We start from the raw sequence: 17,964 nt of genomic DNA, 5'->3' as shown, positions 1-17,964 counted from the left end.
CTTAATGAATAGGATTTTATCAAAGTTAAAAAACCTTTGTTCCTTTAAAGGACACCACCAAGCAAGTGAAAAGGTAACTGATAGAACTGTTTTGAAAATGATATAGCTGAAAAAGAACAATATTCAAAATGTGTAAAGCACACATAAAAATTAACAATAAAAAGACTAAAATCAGTTTTAAAATGGGTAAAAGATGTGAACACAGAAATTTCTCCAAAAAAGATACAGAAATTCCACAAATATATGGAGAGATATTCATTAGTCATTAGCTATTAAGGAGATGCAAAACCAAAACTCCAAGATACCACTTCATGCATACAAGGATTTATAATAAAAAGATATAATAACAGGTATTAGAAGGAATATAGAAACTGAAAAATTTCAGATATTGTGGGGTGATTATAGGATAGTGTAGGTATTTTTGTCACTTCCTCAAAATGTTAAACATAGCCATCATGATCATCCAGATCAATTCTACTCCCAGACATACACTCAAGAGAAATGAAAATATATCCGTAAAAAATCTTATCCATCTATATTCACAGTATCATTATTCACTCTCACCAGGAAGCAGAAATAACCCAAATAGCCATCAAATGATAATGAATAAATGAAATGTGATAGTATTATTCTACAAAAGAAAATAATGAAACACAGGCACATGCTACAATGTGAATGAACATCAGAAATACTGTGGTAAATGAAAGCAGCCAGTTACAAGAGACCAAGTACAGCATGTTATCATATATACAAATGTTAGGAGAAGGCAATCTACAGAGATAATGTACACAGGTGGTTACATAGGGCTGGGAGCAGAAGCAAACTGAATGAGGTGGGCTGTAACAGAAAATGACCCACCAGTGGAAACAAAGTTTATTTTGGGGTGATGGAATGAAAATGTTCTAAAATTAGATTTTGGTAATAGTTGTAGAATTCTACAAATATACTACAATCTACTGAATTATATATATATATATATATATATATATATATATATACAAGTGATATTTAATTATGATATATAAGTTAGATCTAATAAAATTTTAAAAGCTTAGGATGGGGATGTAAATAGCTTCAAATGCTTTGAAGAACAACTTGGAATATCTAATATATTTAAATATATACATAGACCCAATAATTCCATTTTTACCTACATAAAAAGGTAGGAGTCTTACATATGAGCACAATGAAAGAGGCAAAAGTGTTCATTATCTATTCTAATAATTGAAAAAATAGAAATGATAGGCACACTGTGATAGTATTTACAGTTCAAAAATCTGATACATAACATATACCACTTTCAGATAAATAACCATATAATAAATTCTTAGGAATAAAAACCACTAACTTCAGAGGCCGGTGCTATGGTGTAGTAGGTTAAGCCTCTGACTGCTGTGCCATCATACCACATGGGTGCCAGTTTGAGTTTGGCTGATTCACTTTTTTTTGACAGGCAGAGTGGACAGTGAGAGAGAGACAGAGAGAAAGGTCTTCCTTTGCCATTGGTTCACCCTCCAATGGCTGCTGCGGCCGGTGCACCACGCTGATCTGAAGGCAGGAGCCAGGTGCTTCTCCTGGTCTCCCATGCGGGTGTAGGGCCCAAAGACTTGGGCCATCCTCCACTGCACTCCCAGGCCATAGCAAAAAGCTGGACTGGAAGAGGGGCAACCGGGACAGAATCTGGCACCCCGACTGGGACTAGAACCTGGGGTGCCAGCACCGCAGACGGAGGATTAGCCTATTGAGGATTAGCCTAGTGAGCCGCTGTGCCGGCCTTTTTTTTTTTTTAAGATTTTATTTGTTTACTTGAAAGTCAGAGATACAAGAGGCAGAGGCAGAGGCAGAGGCAGAGAGAGAGAGAGAGAGAGAGAGATCTTCCATTTGCTGGTTCACTCCCCACATGGATGCAATGGCTGGAGCTGCACTGATCTGAAGCCAGGAGCCAGGAGCCAAGAGCCAGGAGCTTCTTCTGGGTCTCCCATGTGGGTGCAGGGGCCCAAGGACTTGGGCCATCTTCTTTTTTTGTTTGTTTGTTTTTTTCTTTTCTTTTCTTTTTTTTTTTTTTTTTTTGACAGGCAGAGTGGACAGTGAGAGAGAGAGACAGAGAGAAAGGTCTTCCTTTTACCGTTGGTTCACCCTCCAATGGCGGCCGTGGCTGGCGCGCCTGCAACCTGCACACTGCGCTGATCCAAAGGCAGGAGCCAGGTGCTTCTCCTGGTCTCCCATGGGGTGCAGGGCCCAAGCACTTGGGCCATCCTCCACTGCACTCCCTGGCCACAGCAGAGAGCTGGCCTAGAAGAGGGGCAACCAAGACAGAATCCAGTGCCCCGACCGGGACTAGAACCCAGTGTGCCAGCCCCGCAGGTGGAGGATTAGCATATTGAGCCGTAGCACCGGCCTTGGGCCATCTTCTACTGCTTTCCTAGGCCATAGTAGAGAGCTGGGTTGGAAGTGGAGCAGCCGGGACTCAAACCGGAGCCCATCTGGGATACCAGCCCTGCAGGTGGTGGCTTTACCTGCTATGTCACAGTGCCGGCCCCCCGCTGCTCCACTTCTGATCCAGCTCTCTGCTAATGCCTGGGAAGGCAGTGGAGGACAGCCCAAATGTTTGGGACCCTTTGCACGCGTGAGAGACAGGGATGAAGTTCCTGGCTCCTGGCTTCGGTATGCCCCAGCTCTGGCTGTTGCATTTGGGGCGTGTGCCAGTGGAAGGAAGATCTCTCAGTCTCTGTCTCTCCCTTTGTAACTGCCTTTTGAATAAAGCAAAAAAATCTTAAAAAAAAAAAAACACTAAGTTCATGGTCTAACTGCTAAGAAAGGTGATGGGTCTGGTAAGTAATGAATTTTATCTACAGTGTAACATTATTATTATCAAAAATTCTGTAGCAATCAGAACAAAATATTAATTTATTAACTTGTATAATAGTCAAATAGCACTGCTTTGATTAGTCTCCATCTTTCTTTTTAGAGATTAAAATATATTTTAACACACAAAAATGCCATGAACCAACAAATGTAAAGTTTTCCCAAACATCAAAGCTCAAAATGATTTTTCTGTTTTTCAATCAATATATCAAGGGCAAATACTCACTTGAGCCAACATTAGAGTACCACTAAAAGTCAAAGGATTCATTTAGTCAAAATGCTACATTTTTTAAAAAGGTGAAATTACTATGCATGAATTCAAACACTTTGAAAATCATATGCTCTCTGGCCTTCCCAGTAAAGTGTCACCTGACAAGGTCATTGTTTCAAGAATGTAGTAATTATTCAGGAATGAGGGAGAACATTCAGTGAGGTATTCTCCCTACTGCTTTCTCTGTTGAAATCACAGAAATGACAACCGTAATTAAATCTTTTTAAAAAATTACCTATGAGTTTTAAGTTGGGATGGAAATTATTTCTAACCTTATGAACTTTCACATTACACTGTACTAAAAGAAATCCTTCCAGTTTTCCTTTCAGTATGACAGTTAAATAAATAGGAAGTCTTCACTTCTGACCTTTCATAGCTATTCAAAAGAAGCAATTCTGTTTGCCACTATTCCATTTACCAAAGATAAAAATGAAGCAAGTTTAAACACTAATTCATCTCTTTTCCAAGAGTTGAATGATTTAAGAAAAATATTATTACAAAAAAAACAAGAGAGAGGGAGACAGAGGGTAACATTTAGCTCTTAAGCCACAAAAGTTAACAGTTTCTTTCCATCTGGTAATGATGATTCCAATTTCAAAAAGCAAAGAAAAAGGAGGATTTCTCAGGTTGAAGGTAAACATTATATAAATCTAACCATCCACAACTATTATCATTATACTGAAGTTTAACTTCTCAGGAAGTTTAAGATTTAATTTTTACCAATATAACAGAATAAATTACCTTTTACTGACGTGCTCTCCAAGAGATATAATGAAACAAAATGTCATATTCTATACCATCACCAACATTTTCTAGACTTCAGTTACATTCATCTCAGGGATGACAAACAGGTCTCATGCTGGAAGCCAACTCCGAATGACTAAAAAGGACCGCTGGGGATACTACATCAGGAAATGTCCCTAAGCCATATGAGTTGATCAGTAAGTGTTAGACTTATTAGGGAAAAAAAGTAGTGATATGTAGCCAAATATTTCCCAAATTGGCTTTGTATCTATAGCTAGGGACAAGAAAAACTAGTCATGTTTATTCACCCATAAATATATTTAAGGATACATACTAAAATTGGTTCCTGCCAAAATAATTTAAATAAAATTCAAACAATTGCTGGTACATATCATAAGAAACAAATAACATACTGAGGGAAGAAGGAGACTTTTTCAACCAGGAGGAATAAATAGGAATTGGTAGCAGGGCTGGAGGGAACAACATGAGCCATAAAAGGAAGAAATCCAATGATTCAAAATATTATTGCTTAGCTGATTCTAAACATTTTATAGAAGTGGAATCATACAACATGTTTTTTTTGTGAACAGCTTCTTTCATTTAGCATAATGCTTTCAAAATGCATCCACGGGGGCCAGTGCTGTGGCACAGTGGGTTAAACCTCTGCCTGCGGTGCCAGTATTCCATACGGGGACAGGTTTATGTCCCAGCTGCTTCTCTTCTGATCCAGCTCTTTGCTAACAGCCTGGGAAAGCAGTAGAATACGGCCCAAGTGCTTGGGCCCTTACACCTGCGTAGGAGACCCAGAAGAAGCTCCTGGCTTCATACTGGCCCAGCTCCGGCCATAGTGGTCATTTGGGGAGAAAACTAGTGGATGGAAGACCTTTCTCTCTATCTTTCCCTCTCTCTGTAACTCTGCCTCTCAAGTAAATAAATAAAATCATTTAGGCCGGCGCCGTGGCTTAATAGGCTAATCCTCCGCCTTGCGGCACCGGCACACCAGGTTCTAGTCCCGGTTGGGGCGCTGGATTCTATCCCGGTTGCCCCTCTTCCAGGCCAGCTCTCTGCTATGGCCCGGGAAGGCAGTGGAGGATGGCCCAAGTGCTTGGGCCCTGCACCCGCATGGGAGACCAGGAGAAGCACCTGGCTCCTGGCTTCGGATCAGCATGATAAGCTGGCCGCAGCGGCCATTGGAGGGTGAACCAACGGCAAAAAGGAAGACCTTTCTCTCTGTCTCTCTCTCACTATCCACTCTCTGCCTGTAAAAAAAAAAAAAATCATTTTAAAAAAATTCATGTTGTAGCATGTATAACTTCTTTATTCCCTTTTATGCCCAAATGTTTCATTGAACAGATATATTTTTTATTTTTCCAGTCATCAGTTGATGGATTTTTATGTTATTTTTAATTTTAACGTGTTTTGTTGGATATGTTAAGTAATATTCTCATTTTGTGTTAGAATTTCAAAGCACATAACAATTGATACCCCTATAACATCTATGAAATTGCATAACAACCATATTTTTATTTATTTATTTATTTAAAATATTTATTTTATTTTTTGAAAGAGTTTCAAAGCCAGAGAGAGGTCTTCCATTTGCTGGCTCACTCCATAAATGACTGCAATGGCCACAGCGGAGCTGATCTGAAGCCAGGAGCCAGGAGCTTCTTCTACATCTCCCATGCGGATGCAGGGGCCCAAGGACTTGGCCAGCCTCTTCTGCTTTCCCAGGCCATAACACAGAGCTGGATTGGAAGTGGAGCAGCCGAGACTCAAACCAGCACCCATATGGGATGCCAGCGCTGCAGGCCAGGGCTTTAACCTGTTGTGCCACAGTACCGGCCCCACTACCATATTTTTAAAGCTGTTGAAGATGGAGAAAAACCTATTTTGATATTCAGCAATAAATCCTTAAAAATCAACAATTACTGAGACTAAATTTACTGGCTTAAGTTGCCTCTAAAAAATAGAAAAAGTATATCTCAGGTACTTCATCTGTTACTGAAGAGATTTCATGTTTAGAATCTATTCCAGTATAGAAAAACAATCAAATAACTTATGCAAAAGAATCATTAAAAGTATCAAAAGAGATGTATTATCCATATTATAAAAGGAAACCCTACCTACCTCAGATCCAGAAAAATGGGTATAACCACCAGAAGAAGTTATATTCCTCTAAGACCCCATTTCCTTTCAACATATTGCCTAACTACCCAGAACCTACCCAGAAAACAATGGCTGATTCTGTCAGTTCCTAGAAAATGTCTTGACATACCCCTAACACTCTGGTTTGTTCCCCATTTTTGGCCTCCCAGTATATTTTTTTTCACTGACTACAATGAAAAAATGTGGGAAGGAATATTCGTGTAGAAGTTTTTTGTGGACATGTTTTCACTTATCTTGGTTAGCATTGCTTAAGAATGGAATTTATTGGGTCATATGATAACTCATTTTGGAAAACTGCTTTCCAACTTGGCTGTGCCATTTTACATTCCCACTAGCAATATATGAGGGCTCCAACTACTGCACATCATTGTCAATGTTGCTTTGTATTTCTTTTATTAATTGTTCAAAGTTTATTGATCATTTGTATATATGCTTTTGAAAACTTCAAACCTTTTCAGATTTAAATACAGTGATTTGGTACTTTTTATTGCTGTGATTTTTTTTTTTTTTTTTGACAGACAGAGTGGATAGTGAGAGAGAGAGACAGAGAGAAAGGTCTTCCTTTTTGCCGTTGGTTCACCCTCCAATGGCTGCTGCAGCCAGCGCATCTCGCTGATCCGAAGCCAGGAGCCAGGTGCTTCTCCTGGTCTCCCATGGGGTGCAGGACCCAAGCACTTGGGCCATCCTCCACTGCACTCCCTGGCCACAGCAGAGAGCTGGCCTGGAAGAGGAGCAACCGGGATAGAATCCGGCGCCCCGACTGGGACTAGAACCCGGTGTGCCGGTGCCGCAAGGAGGAGGATTAGCCTGTTAAGCCACAGTGCCGGCCTATTGCTGTGATTTTTTTAAAGAATATACTCCCTTCATAGGCCACTTATGAGGTGCATAATGTACAATTAATCTCTTCAGTTCTATGGGTTGTCTTTTATTTTCTTGATGGAGTTCTTTGAAACACAGGTTTCAATTGTGATGAAGTCCATTTTGCTTCTTTTTTTCTTTTGTCATTTGTGCTTTGGTGTCAAAGCTAAACACACACACACACACACACATATGTATTCCTACGTTTTCTGCTAAAAAAGTTTTCTAGTTCTAACCTTTAAATTTAGGAACCAGATCCACTTTGAGATATTGTTTGAGGTAGGAGCCAAATTTCATCTTTTTGCATGTGGATTAGTAGTTCCTCTATACAATTTATTTAAAACAATATTATTTTCCCATTGAATTATCTTGCAGCACTGCCTGCATTCAATTAACCATAAATATGAGTTTCTTTCTGTGACCCCATTCATTCATCTGTCTGTCCTTATGCTAGCCCAGACTCTTTTTACCACAACTTTGTGATAAGCTTTGAAATTGGGACCACTTTGTTAAGAACAACTACTTAAATTTGAGTGAAATACAATATTTTTAAATATGGATTTTTAATCCTGCAACAATGATGAATTGTTAAATCTAATTGTGTGTGTGTGTGTGTGTATTCTTTACTTCCCATACCCAAACTAGTTTTCCATCTTCTTTTTCTTCCAATCTGAATGCCTTTTTCTTGTTAAAATTCCCTGGCCAGAAGTTCTAGCACAATGTAAAATTCTAGTATTTGAGAGTAGATATCCTCATATTTTTCCTGATCTTTCTGAATAGCAGTCTTTATCCACAAAAGATGATATTAGTTGTGTGGTTTTCATAAAGGCTTTTAATCAGGTTGAGCACTTTTCTGGCTACTTCTAGCTAACTAAGTGATTTTATCATGAAAGGATGCCAAATTTTATCAAACACTTATTCTATAATAATCAGGTATCTTTGTCCTTGATTCAACTAATTTGATATATTACATTAACAGATTTTCAGATGTCAAACCAAACTTATTCCTGACGTAAATCCTATTTTGTCATAATATATTTAAATTATTTTAATGTTGCTGATTTGGTTTGATGGTATTTTATTGAAGACTTTCTCATCTATATTTCATAAAGACTACGGGTTAGGAGTATATTTTCTTATGTTTTTGTTTAGCTTTGGTAAAAGGGCAATACCGGCTTTACAGAGTAAGTGGGGAGTGTTCCCTCCTCAGGTATTTTTGAAAGCATTTGTGAAGTTTTGATGTTACTGTTCTTTAAGCATTTACTACAATTTCTCAGTGAAGCCATCTTGGCCTGGTAGGAAGTTTTTTTTTGTTTTGTTTTTTTTTTGTTTTTGACAGGCAGAGAGAGAGAGAGAGAGAGAGAGAGAGAGAGAAAGGTCTTCCTTTTCCATTCGTTCACCCCCCAAATGGCCGCCATGGCCGGTGCGCTGTGCTGATCCAAAGCCAGGAGCCAGGTGCTTCCTCCTGGTCTCCCATGCCGGTGCAGGGCCCAAGGACTTGGGCCATCCTCCACTGCCTTCCCGGGCCACAGCAGAGAGCTGGATTGGAAAAGGAGCAGCCGGGACCAGAACCATGGTAGGAAGTTTTTAAAATAAGCAAATGAGCGACGACTCGAACCAGGCACTCTGAATATCAGATGTGAACATTCAAAGTGGACAAACAACTGTACCTGCAGCCACTATATTTGAATTATCTGTTCTCTGTCTATGTTGCTTTGTATATTGTGGGATGTGTTATTAGTGCTTAAATGTTTATAATTTCTATACCTTCTTGATACATTACCTCTTTGTTTCTGTAGTATGAGAATACTTCAAAAAGTTCAAGAAAAAAATAGGAAGAAACGATGAGTTTGTTTTAGTTAAAAAAAAAAAAAGTTGAAGTCCATGCATAAATTTTTCATAGTACATATTTTCCAACAACTTTTTTTAAAAAGAATATTTAATTGTTTGAGAGGCTGAGTTACAGATAAGAGGGGGAGACAGAGACGTCTCTCATCCACTGGTTCACTACCCAAATGGCTTCAGTGGCTGGAGCCGGGCTGATCTGAAGCCAGGAGCCAGGAGCTTCTTCCAGATCTCCCACGTGTGTGTAGGGGTCCATGCACTTGGACCATCTTTTACTGCTTTCCCAGGCCATTAGCAGAGAGCTGGATCAGAAGAGGAGCAGCCAGGACACGAACCCATGCCCATATGGGATGCCAGAATCACAGGTAAAGGCTTAACCTACTATGCTACAGCGCCAGACCCCAACAACTTTTTGAAGATCCCTCATATACATTTTTCCATCCTTTACTTTAAACCTATTTGTGTCTTTGGATTCAAACAATATCCTCTATGTAAAGCATATGGAGGTATTATATTTTCTTTATCCATCCTGTAAAGTTTTTTGTTGACTGGAATGTTTAATCTACATATGTTTAATAAAAAAATTACTGACAACATAAGATTTACATTTGTCACTTTACTGTTTTCTGAAATCTTGTAATGATTTTATTCTTCTAGTCCTTTATTACCATGTTTTTTCATGTTACACAGTTTTCTTTTAGTGTACCATTTAAACTTTTTTGTTTTTTCCTTTATCATATATATTTTTAAATATTTATTTATTTATTTGAGAGGTAGAGTTACAGACAGAGGGAGGGAGAGACAGAGAGAAAGGCCTTCCATCCACTGGTTCACTTCCCAGATGGCCACAACTGCCGGAGCTGGACCAATCCAAAGCCAGGAGCCAGGAGCTTCTTCTAGGTCTCCCAGGCAGGTGCTGGGACCGAAGCACTTGTGCCATCTTCTACTGCTTTCCCAAGCCATAACAGAGAGCTGGATAGGAAGAGGAGCAGCCAGGAATTGAACTGATGCCCATATGGGATGCCAGTGCCATAGACGGAGGCTTACTATATTTTTTATTACTGTGTTCTTTCATGTTAAATAGTTTTCTTTTAGTGCATCATATAAAATTTTTGCTGTTGCTTCCTTCACCATAGTTTTTTCTTTTTTTTAAGATTTATTCATTTATTTGAAAGTCAGAGAGAGAAGGAGAGGTAGAGAGAGAGAGAGCGCACAACAGAGAAGTCTTCCATTTGCTGGTTCACTCCCCAGTTGGCCGGAGCTGTGCCGATCTGAAGCCAGGAGCCAGGAATTTCTTCTGGCTCTCCCATGTGGGTGTAGGGACCCAAGCACTTGGACCATCTTCTACTGCTACCCCAGGCCATAACAGAGGGCTGGATAGGAAGTGGGGCAGCCAGGAATTGAACTGATGCCCATATGGGACACCAGTGCCATAGATGGAGGCTTAGGTCCACTATGCCACAGCACCAACTCCTATTATATTTTTTTTATTACCGTGTTCTTTCATGTTGAATAGTATTTTTTTAGTGCATCATTTAAAATTTTTGTTGTTGCTTCCTTCACCATAGCTTTTTCTTTCTTTCTTTCTTTCTTTTTTTTTTTAAGATTTATTTATTTATTTGAAAGAGAGAGAAGGAGAGGCAGAGAGAGAGAGCGCGCAAGAGAGAGGTCTTCCATCTGCTGGTTTACTCCCCAGTCGGCCAAAGCTGCGCCAATCTGAAGCCAAGAGCCAGAAGCTTCTTCTGGGTCTCCCTTGTGGGTGCAGGGGCCCAAGGACTTGGGCCATCTCCTACTGCTTTCCCAGACCATAGCAGAGAGCTGGATTGGAAGTGGAGCAGTCGGGACTCAAACTGGAGCCCATATGGGATGCTAGCATCACAGGCGGTGGCTTTACCCTCTATGCCATGGCGCTGGCCCCATTCACCATAGTTTTTTCAAGCTTGTTTTCTTAGTGCTTGCTCTGGGGATTCCAATTAACATCTTTATTCAAAACAATCTAACCTGGATAAAAACTGAATTAATTTCAACTGTACACACAAATTTTCCTCCAATAATTCTTCTGTAGTATTACTGTCATACAAATTACATCTCTTTACATTAAAAGCTCATCAACAAATTTTTATAATTATATAACTAAGTATAATTTATTATGCTTTCAAGAATTATTTTTCATTTTTACTTGAAAGATAAAGAGATAATAGAGATTTCTATCAATTAGTCTCACTTCCTGAATGAGTAACCATAGTTGGGCCAGGAGTCTGGAATTCAATTCCTATCTCCCATGTTGGTGGTAAGGACCTAAGGACTTGAGGCATTATCTGCCGCCTCCCCTGGTGTGCGTTAGCAGGAAGCTGGATGGATATAAAGCAGAGGAGCCAGGACTCAAAATCAGGCACTCCAATTTGGGATGCAGATATCCCAAGTGGTGTCTTAACTGCTCTTTCTGATGAAAACTTAGCTGCTAATCTGACTCTGGAGCCCTTGCACAAGATGGCTATTTTTATATTTTGCTTTTTTTTTTTTTTTTTTTGACAGGCAGAGTGGACAGTGAGAGAGAGAGACAGAGAGAAAGGTCTTCCTTTGCCGTTGGTTCACCCCACCCTCCAATGGCCGCCGCAGCCGGCACGCTGCAGCCGGCGCACCGCGCTGACCCAAAGCCAGGAACCAGGTACTTATCCTGGTCTCCCATGGGGTGCAGGACCCAAGGACTTGGACCATCCTCCACTGCACTCCCGGGCCACAGCAAAGAGCTGGCCTGGAAGAGGGGCAACCGGGACAGAATCCGGCGCCCCGACCGGGACTAGAACCTGGTGTGCTGGCGCTGCAAGGCGGAGGATTAGCCTATTGAGCCACGGCGCCGGCCTATATTTTGCTTTTAAGATTATATCTTTTTATAGTCTGACTAGGACATTCCCACTGACTAAGTGGGAATGTCTTTGTTTTCATCCTTTTTGGGGTTTACTGAACTTATTGGATGTACAGATTATTTTGAATCACATCTGAAATTTTTTCTATTACTATTATTTAAATATCCTATTAGCCCCATCAGTCCTTTCCTTCTAGACCTCTTCTTATACATATGTTGGTATTTTTGATAGCATCACACAGGTCTCTAAGATTCTGTTCATTTTTCTTCAGTCTTAGTCTTTCTTACCCCCAGACTGGATAACCTCAGTTTATCTATTCTTACATTCAATAATTCACTTTTCTTCCAGCTCAGATATGAGATTGAGATCCTCTAAATAAATGAATATTTTTTTCTTGAGGACACTTTCCACATTTTATTTACATTTTAGGACTACCTTTAATCTCAAAATCACATATCTATACACCTTTTTCCCCTTTTTGTTGACTTCACTTAAACTTATATGCACGGTTTGTTAAACAAAGAATGTGAACAAATATTTACCATGTCTGTTACATGTAACCCATGGGAACAGCTTTTAACAGAAATTCATCAACCCCCCAAACTTTTTTTATTATAAATAAAGGTATCAAAATAATCCTGTAAATATTTTTATACTACTAGTCAGCACTCACACCACTTTATTTTATTTTTTTTTTTTTTTGACAGGCAGAGTGGACAGTGAGAGAGAGAGACAGAGAGAAAGGTCTTCCTTTGCCGTTGGTTCACCCTCCCAAGGCTGCAACGGCCGGCGTGCTGCAGCCGGCGCACCACAGCCGGCGCACCGCGCTGATCCGAAGGCAGGAGCCAGGTGCTTCTCCTGGTCTCCCATGGGGTGCAGGGCCCAAGCACTTGGGCCATCCTCCACTGCACTCCCTGGCCACAGCAGAGAGCTGGACTGGAAGAGGGGCAACCAGGACAGAATCCGGCGCCCCGACCGAGACTAGAACCTGGTGTGCTGGCGCCACAAGGCGGAGGATTAGCCTAGTGAGCTGCGGCACCGGCCCACCACTTTAAAATTTAACACAATTTGTGACAATATTCATTGTACCTGCTACTTTAAATAATATCAACTGCAGCTCTTTCACTAAGCAAGATGGATAAAGCATGCCAATTCTGTTTGTCCTTCTTGGGATTTTTACTTTTCAGAAACACACATTTCCACTGCCATCTCAGATGTCTCGCCGTGCTTGCATCTTGAAAACCTGAATCCTAGTTGGAGCACTCCAGGTTAATGTTTAAATGACAGTGCCTCAACAAGAGAACAAAAAATTGTGCTACATTTTTCCTCCCGCTACCTGAAAACATAATGGGTGTACATACATTAAATATATTACAAATGTCCAGGTTACGTATCCCAGCTGGAATTCTTTACTGAATGTGTGGATATTTTGCATTGTGATGTTTAGTCAAGACATTGATATGAGTAGAAGGTTGTTGATTTAAGGCAAGTCTGAGCTCCCTTAACTGTTGTATGTTTGTTTTTCTGGTGGCTGTAGAAGCTTCATGTTTGCTTTGGACACCACTGGACGTCTTAGCTCTTGAAGTACAACTTGAATGCTACATGAATTTTGCCATTTTGCTATACTAGTATGCTCTGTGCAGCCATCATTCCACTGGTATTATTTATCCCATTCATATTAATTTTTGTTACAAATCTAACTGATGGAGGAGCTTCTGGGTATTAAGGGCCACATTCTGCTTTCAGGCTATATATTCTGTTCTATAATTTGTCCTTGGTAGCCCAATAATCATGCCTGTCCACCTTGTAAGTGTCATATCTTCATCATATTCAAGGCCCTAGCTAATCGTACCATCATCTGCTCCTTTTTGTCCTTCTTCGAGTTCTTCCAACAAGCAAAAACTACGAGGAATTTTAACTCCTGTGGAGACCACCATCTTCACCTGCAGCCCAAGGCAGCTGCTACACGTATGGGACGACCACCAAAGTGAAATTTTAATTTCAGTTATTATACTTTTAAACACAATTTCTATTTCATTCCTTTTTATAATAGCTATTCTTAAAATTGATATTCTATATTGAGTAACACATTGTTCTCATACTTTTCTGTAATTTTTGGACATGGATTTTTCAGTTCTCTGAAGATATTTAAGACAGTTAATTTAAGCCTTTGTCTAGTAAATATAACACCTGGGCTTCCTAACAAGAGTTTCTGAGGACTGCTTTTTTTTATCTCTATATTTATGTGCTATGTCTTCTTATATTTACTGTTTTCCTTTTATATTTTTTGTTGAAAAACCCACATTATGAATAATACAATGTGGCAACTCTAAGAATTACATTCTATATCCACTCAACAGGGCTTGTTGTTGCTGCTGTTTATTTTAGCCAACCTTCCTGGAATATTCTTTGTATGTTAACCACTTACATCTCTGCTAATTTTGTTAGTATATAGCTAATTATTAGACAAAAATTTTCTTAAATTTCTTAAACTACTTATTACCCAACTAAACTCTGTGTATGTGCTGGTACATGCTTTCATCACTACAGAGTAACAGCTCTGCCTTAGCAACCACTTCCTGTTTGCACTCTCCATCAAGTCCAAACAGAAGTGAGAGTTCTATGGCTGCTCATTTTCTCCATCTGCAAAAAGCCTGCACAAGTGGTGGTCTTCTAGGTCTCTGGGAACATTTAGAAGATTTTCAAAGCCCACTACGGTTATCTCATTTCCCATATATTCACTTTACATTTTTTGGTCAGCCTTTTTTTGGCCTCAACTAAAATCATTGTCTTGGGCAGTTATAATGTTAAACAATTGCTTCTAACTGTTTTCAAAAATAGGACCAGCAGTGAAGTGTTTCTCACAGAGTGTGCACTGAGTCAGGTCAAAAACACGCCTTGTAAACACTGCTTTTCCAGGGAGTTGTCAGTCAATTTAAAAAGCAACAGCTCTCTGGGGATGGGGCTTCTTGGAAACTCTATCCTCATATTGCCTTTTCCACTAGCTGCTGGGCTGCTGGTTTTCACAGCTATTATAAGGCAATTAAAGGCTATTATTTCAAGGTTACTATGGAGCTTAGGAAATGAATATGAAAATAAGGCAAGTTAAAACACCACAAACCTTGTTGTTCCTATTGAGATTCAGCATTTTTCTTGAATAACTACCCCTCAGATTGTTGTCATCCTTTGGTTGAATTCCAAAGCTGATTTTGATAATATTGCCATGGTTCTTGATGGTTTAACAAATGAACAGGTTATTAGAGGCTCTTATTCCTATATTTCAAAATTGCTTCACATTATTCATATTTAATGTATTATTTCATGTTTATTTACATTTTATTGCTCCTCTTTGCAATAATAGGATAAAGGGTTCACATCAGATACTGTGTATTCATAATTTCATACTACATTCAAGTATTTCCATTAATGGGTTAAAAGTTATTTTTTTTTTAATTTACCCATTTGAGAGGCAGAAAGAAAGAATGAGAGAAAAAGAAAGAGCATGCTCCCATCCCGTTGGTTTCTTTTATTTATTTATTTATTTATTTATTTATTTATTTTTTGACAGGCAGAGTGGACAGTGACAGAGAGAGAGAGAGAGAGACAGAGACAGAGAGAAAAGTCTTCCTTTTGCTGTTGGTTCAACCTCCATTGGCCACCACCAGCGCATCGCGCTGATCCGAAGCCAGGAGCCAGGTGCTTCTCCTGGTCTTCCATGCAGGTGCAGGGCCCAAGGATTTGGGCCATCCTCCACTGCACTCCCGGGCCATAGCAGAGAGCTGGCCTGGGAGAGGGACAACTGGGACAAAATCCAGCGCCCCAACCAGGACTAGAACCTGGTATGCTGGTGCTGCAGGCAGAGGATTAGCCTATTGAGCCACAGCGCTGGCTGCTCCCATCCTGTTGTTCACTCCTCAAATGTCTGCTGTGGCTGGGAGGCCAGAAATTCAATGGAGATCTCTCAGTGGGTGGCATGATTGCATCCTCCAGAATCTGCCTTAGCAGGAGGCTGGAATGAAGAGCTGGAGCCGAGAATTAAGTTACTCCTATATGGGATACAGGTAAGTTTTTTTTAAGATTTATTTATTTATTTGAAAGGCAGAGCTATAGAAGGAGAGAGAGAGAATAGCCAGAGCTGGGCTGATCTGAATCCAGAAGCCAGGAACTTTTTCTGGGTCTCCCATATGGGTGTGGGGCCCATGGACTTGGGCTATCCTCCACTGCTTTCCTGGGCACATTATCATGAAGCTGGATGGAAGTGGAACAGCTAGGACTCAAAATAATGCCCATATAGGAGGCTGGTGCTGCAGGTGGTGGCTTTACCTACTACACCACAGCACTGACCCTGGATACAGGCATTTTAACCAGCATCTTAACTGCTAAGCCAAATGCTCACTCTAGAAGTTAGTTTTTGAAGGCTTTATGTATTGTAAATAACCTAAGCAAATTATTATATAGGTTGCACTTTCTTCCATCTAAGATAAAGCAATACAGGCTATTATAAAAAAATTATTATTCAGTTTACTTGAAGGAAAGGATTAGATTCAGGAAATAAGGAAGTTCAAGGTGCTATGATAAGTGCACAAATTTGGGGCATTTCCATAGTCACAGTAGGTATGGGAGAAAGCGTGTGGATGGTGGCATGCTGTCAGCAAAAACTTTCTAGTAGAGATGATATGAATGTTACTTTGTAGTAGGAGTAAAAGTCAATTAAGTAAGACCTGGGGTGTTAAAGTGGGGATCAGGAGAATCAGGTTTTCCTGGAAGAGCAAATGGCATGAAAAAATAAAACAGCATGGACTGCTTTGAGCACTAAGTGTTGCGTTGTACTCATGCAATAGAAAATAGTGGAACTGCGATGTGCTTTAAGCTGCCTCTTACATATCACTATGAAAACTACTAGCAGGGTTAGTGTTATGTTACAGTAGTGTAAGCCTTTGCCTGCAGTGCCGGCATCCCATATGAGTGCTGGTTCCTGTCCTGGCTGTTCCTCTTCACATCCGGTTCTCTGCCTTGGCCTGGGAAAGCAGCAGAAGATGGCCCAAGTGCTTGGGCCCCTGCACCCACATGGGAGACCCGGAAGAAGCTCCTGGCTGCTGGCTTCGACTGCCTCAGCTCTAGCCATTGCAGCCATTTAGGGTATGAACCAGCAGATGGAAGATCTCTCTTCTCTCTCTGTCTCTGTCTCTCTCTCTCTCTCTCTGTGTAACTTTACTTCTCAAATAAATAAATAAATTTTTGAAAATAAATAAAATCATTAAAAAAAACTACCACCATGGCTGATACCGTGTATAAAGTAGTGAGTAGCAAAAGATAAAAGTCTACATATTGTTTTACATTTCAAGGAATAACTTCAGTTACTCTTAGATTCTGAAAAGCAATGAAAATTGAAAACTTGAACATTCCATTAACAAGCATTTTACTACTGAGAATTAATGCAATTTAATTTGGGTTTTATATGTCTAAGTTGAAATGTTCATTAGCAATCACTGAAAAGTTTAGAGCAGCGACAAACCTATAACATTCTGCACTGTTTTCTGAGAATGATTTCACACGCTTCCACAAGTTTGTGTCATACAATAATGATTTTTTAATGCTACTTAATGAAAAGTAAATATAAGTAAAACCTTAGCTTACTTCTAATTTCACTTTTTAAAAAACTACCAGAATATACATAAAATTCCCATTACATGCTTATAAATAATATTTACAGATAGTTACCTCAATTCCTTATTTTTCCTTCTATAGTTTTACCTACTTCTCTGTGGAAGACAGACTTTCAGTTATCCATCACAATGTTTTTATTTATGTTTTCTGTATTTCTACAGTATTTCAAAAATTCTCTTTCTCCCCCACCTTAAGAATAAGATGGTTCGGCCGGCGCTGTGGCTCAATAGGCTAATCCTCTGCCTGCTGCGCCAGCACACCGGGTTCTAGTCCCGGTCAGGGTGCCGGATTCTGTCCCGGTTGCCCCTCTTCCAGGCCAGCTCTCTGCTGTGGCCCGGGAGGGCAGTGGAGGATGGCCCAAGTGCTTGGGCCCTACACCCTCATTGGAGACCAGGAGAAGCACCTGGCTCCTCCTGCCTTTGGATCAGCGTGGGTGCGCCGGCCACGGCGGCCATTGGAGGGTTAACCAACGGCAAAGGAAGACCTTTGTCTGTTATATATATATATATGGTTCAGTAATACATTAAGTATAAACATAGTTATTCATAAAGCAGTAACTACATGTAACTGTATATCATGTGTAACTAGTTTTAAATCTCATTAAATATTCACAACAGGGGCTGGCATTGTAGTGTAGAACGTAAGGCTGATGCCTATTATGTCAGCATCCCACATGGGTGC

General features: G+C 40.1%; 1 long non-coding RNA gene and 1 pseudogene across 1 annotated transcript in view; both read right to left on the bottom strand.

The window, feature by feature from the left end:
• Positions 1-17,964, bottom strand: part of LOC133748552 (uncharacterized) — a 232,065-nt gene that overhangs the window by 81,024 nt on the left and 133,077 nt on the right. The window lies entirely within an intron of this gene.
• On the bottom strand, positions 13,118-13,553 carry LOC133748445 (ubiquitin-conjugating enzyme E2 variant 2-like; annotated as a pseudogene).

This window comes from Lepus europaeus, chromosome 19 (assembly GCF_033115175.1).
Source record: "Lepus europaeus isolate LE1 chromosome 19, mLepTim1.pri, whole genome shotgun sequence".
Taxonomy (NCBI): Eukaryota; Metazoa; Chordata; class Mammalia; order Lagomorpha; family Leporidae; genus Lepus; species Lepus europaeus.
Note: the sequence above shows the minus strand (reverse complement) of the source record. Positions and strands in the feature narration are given on the sequence as shown.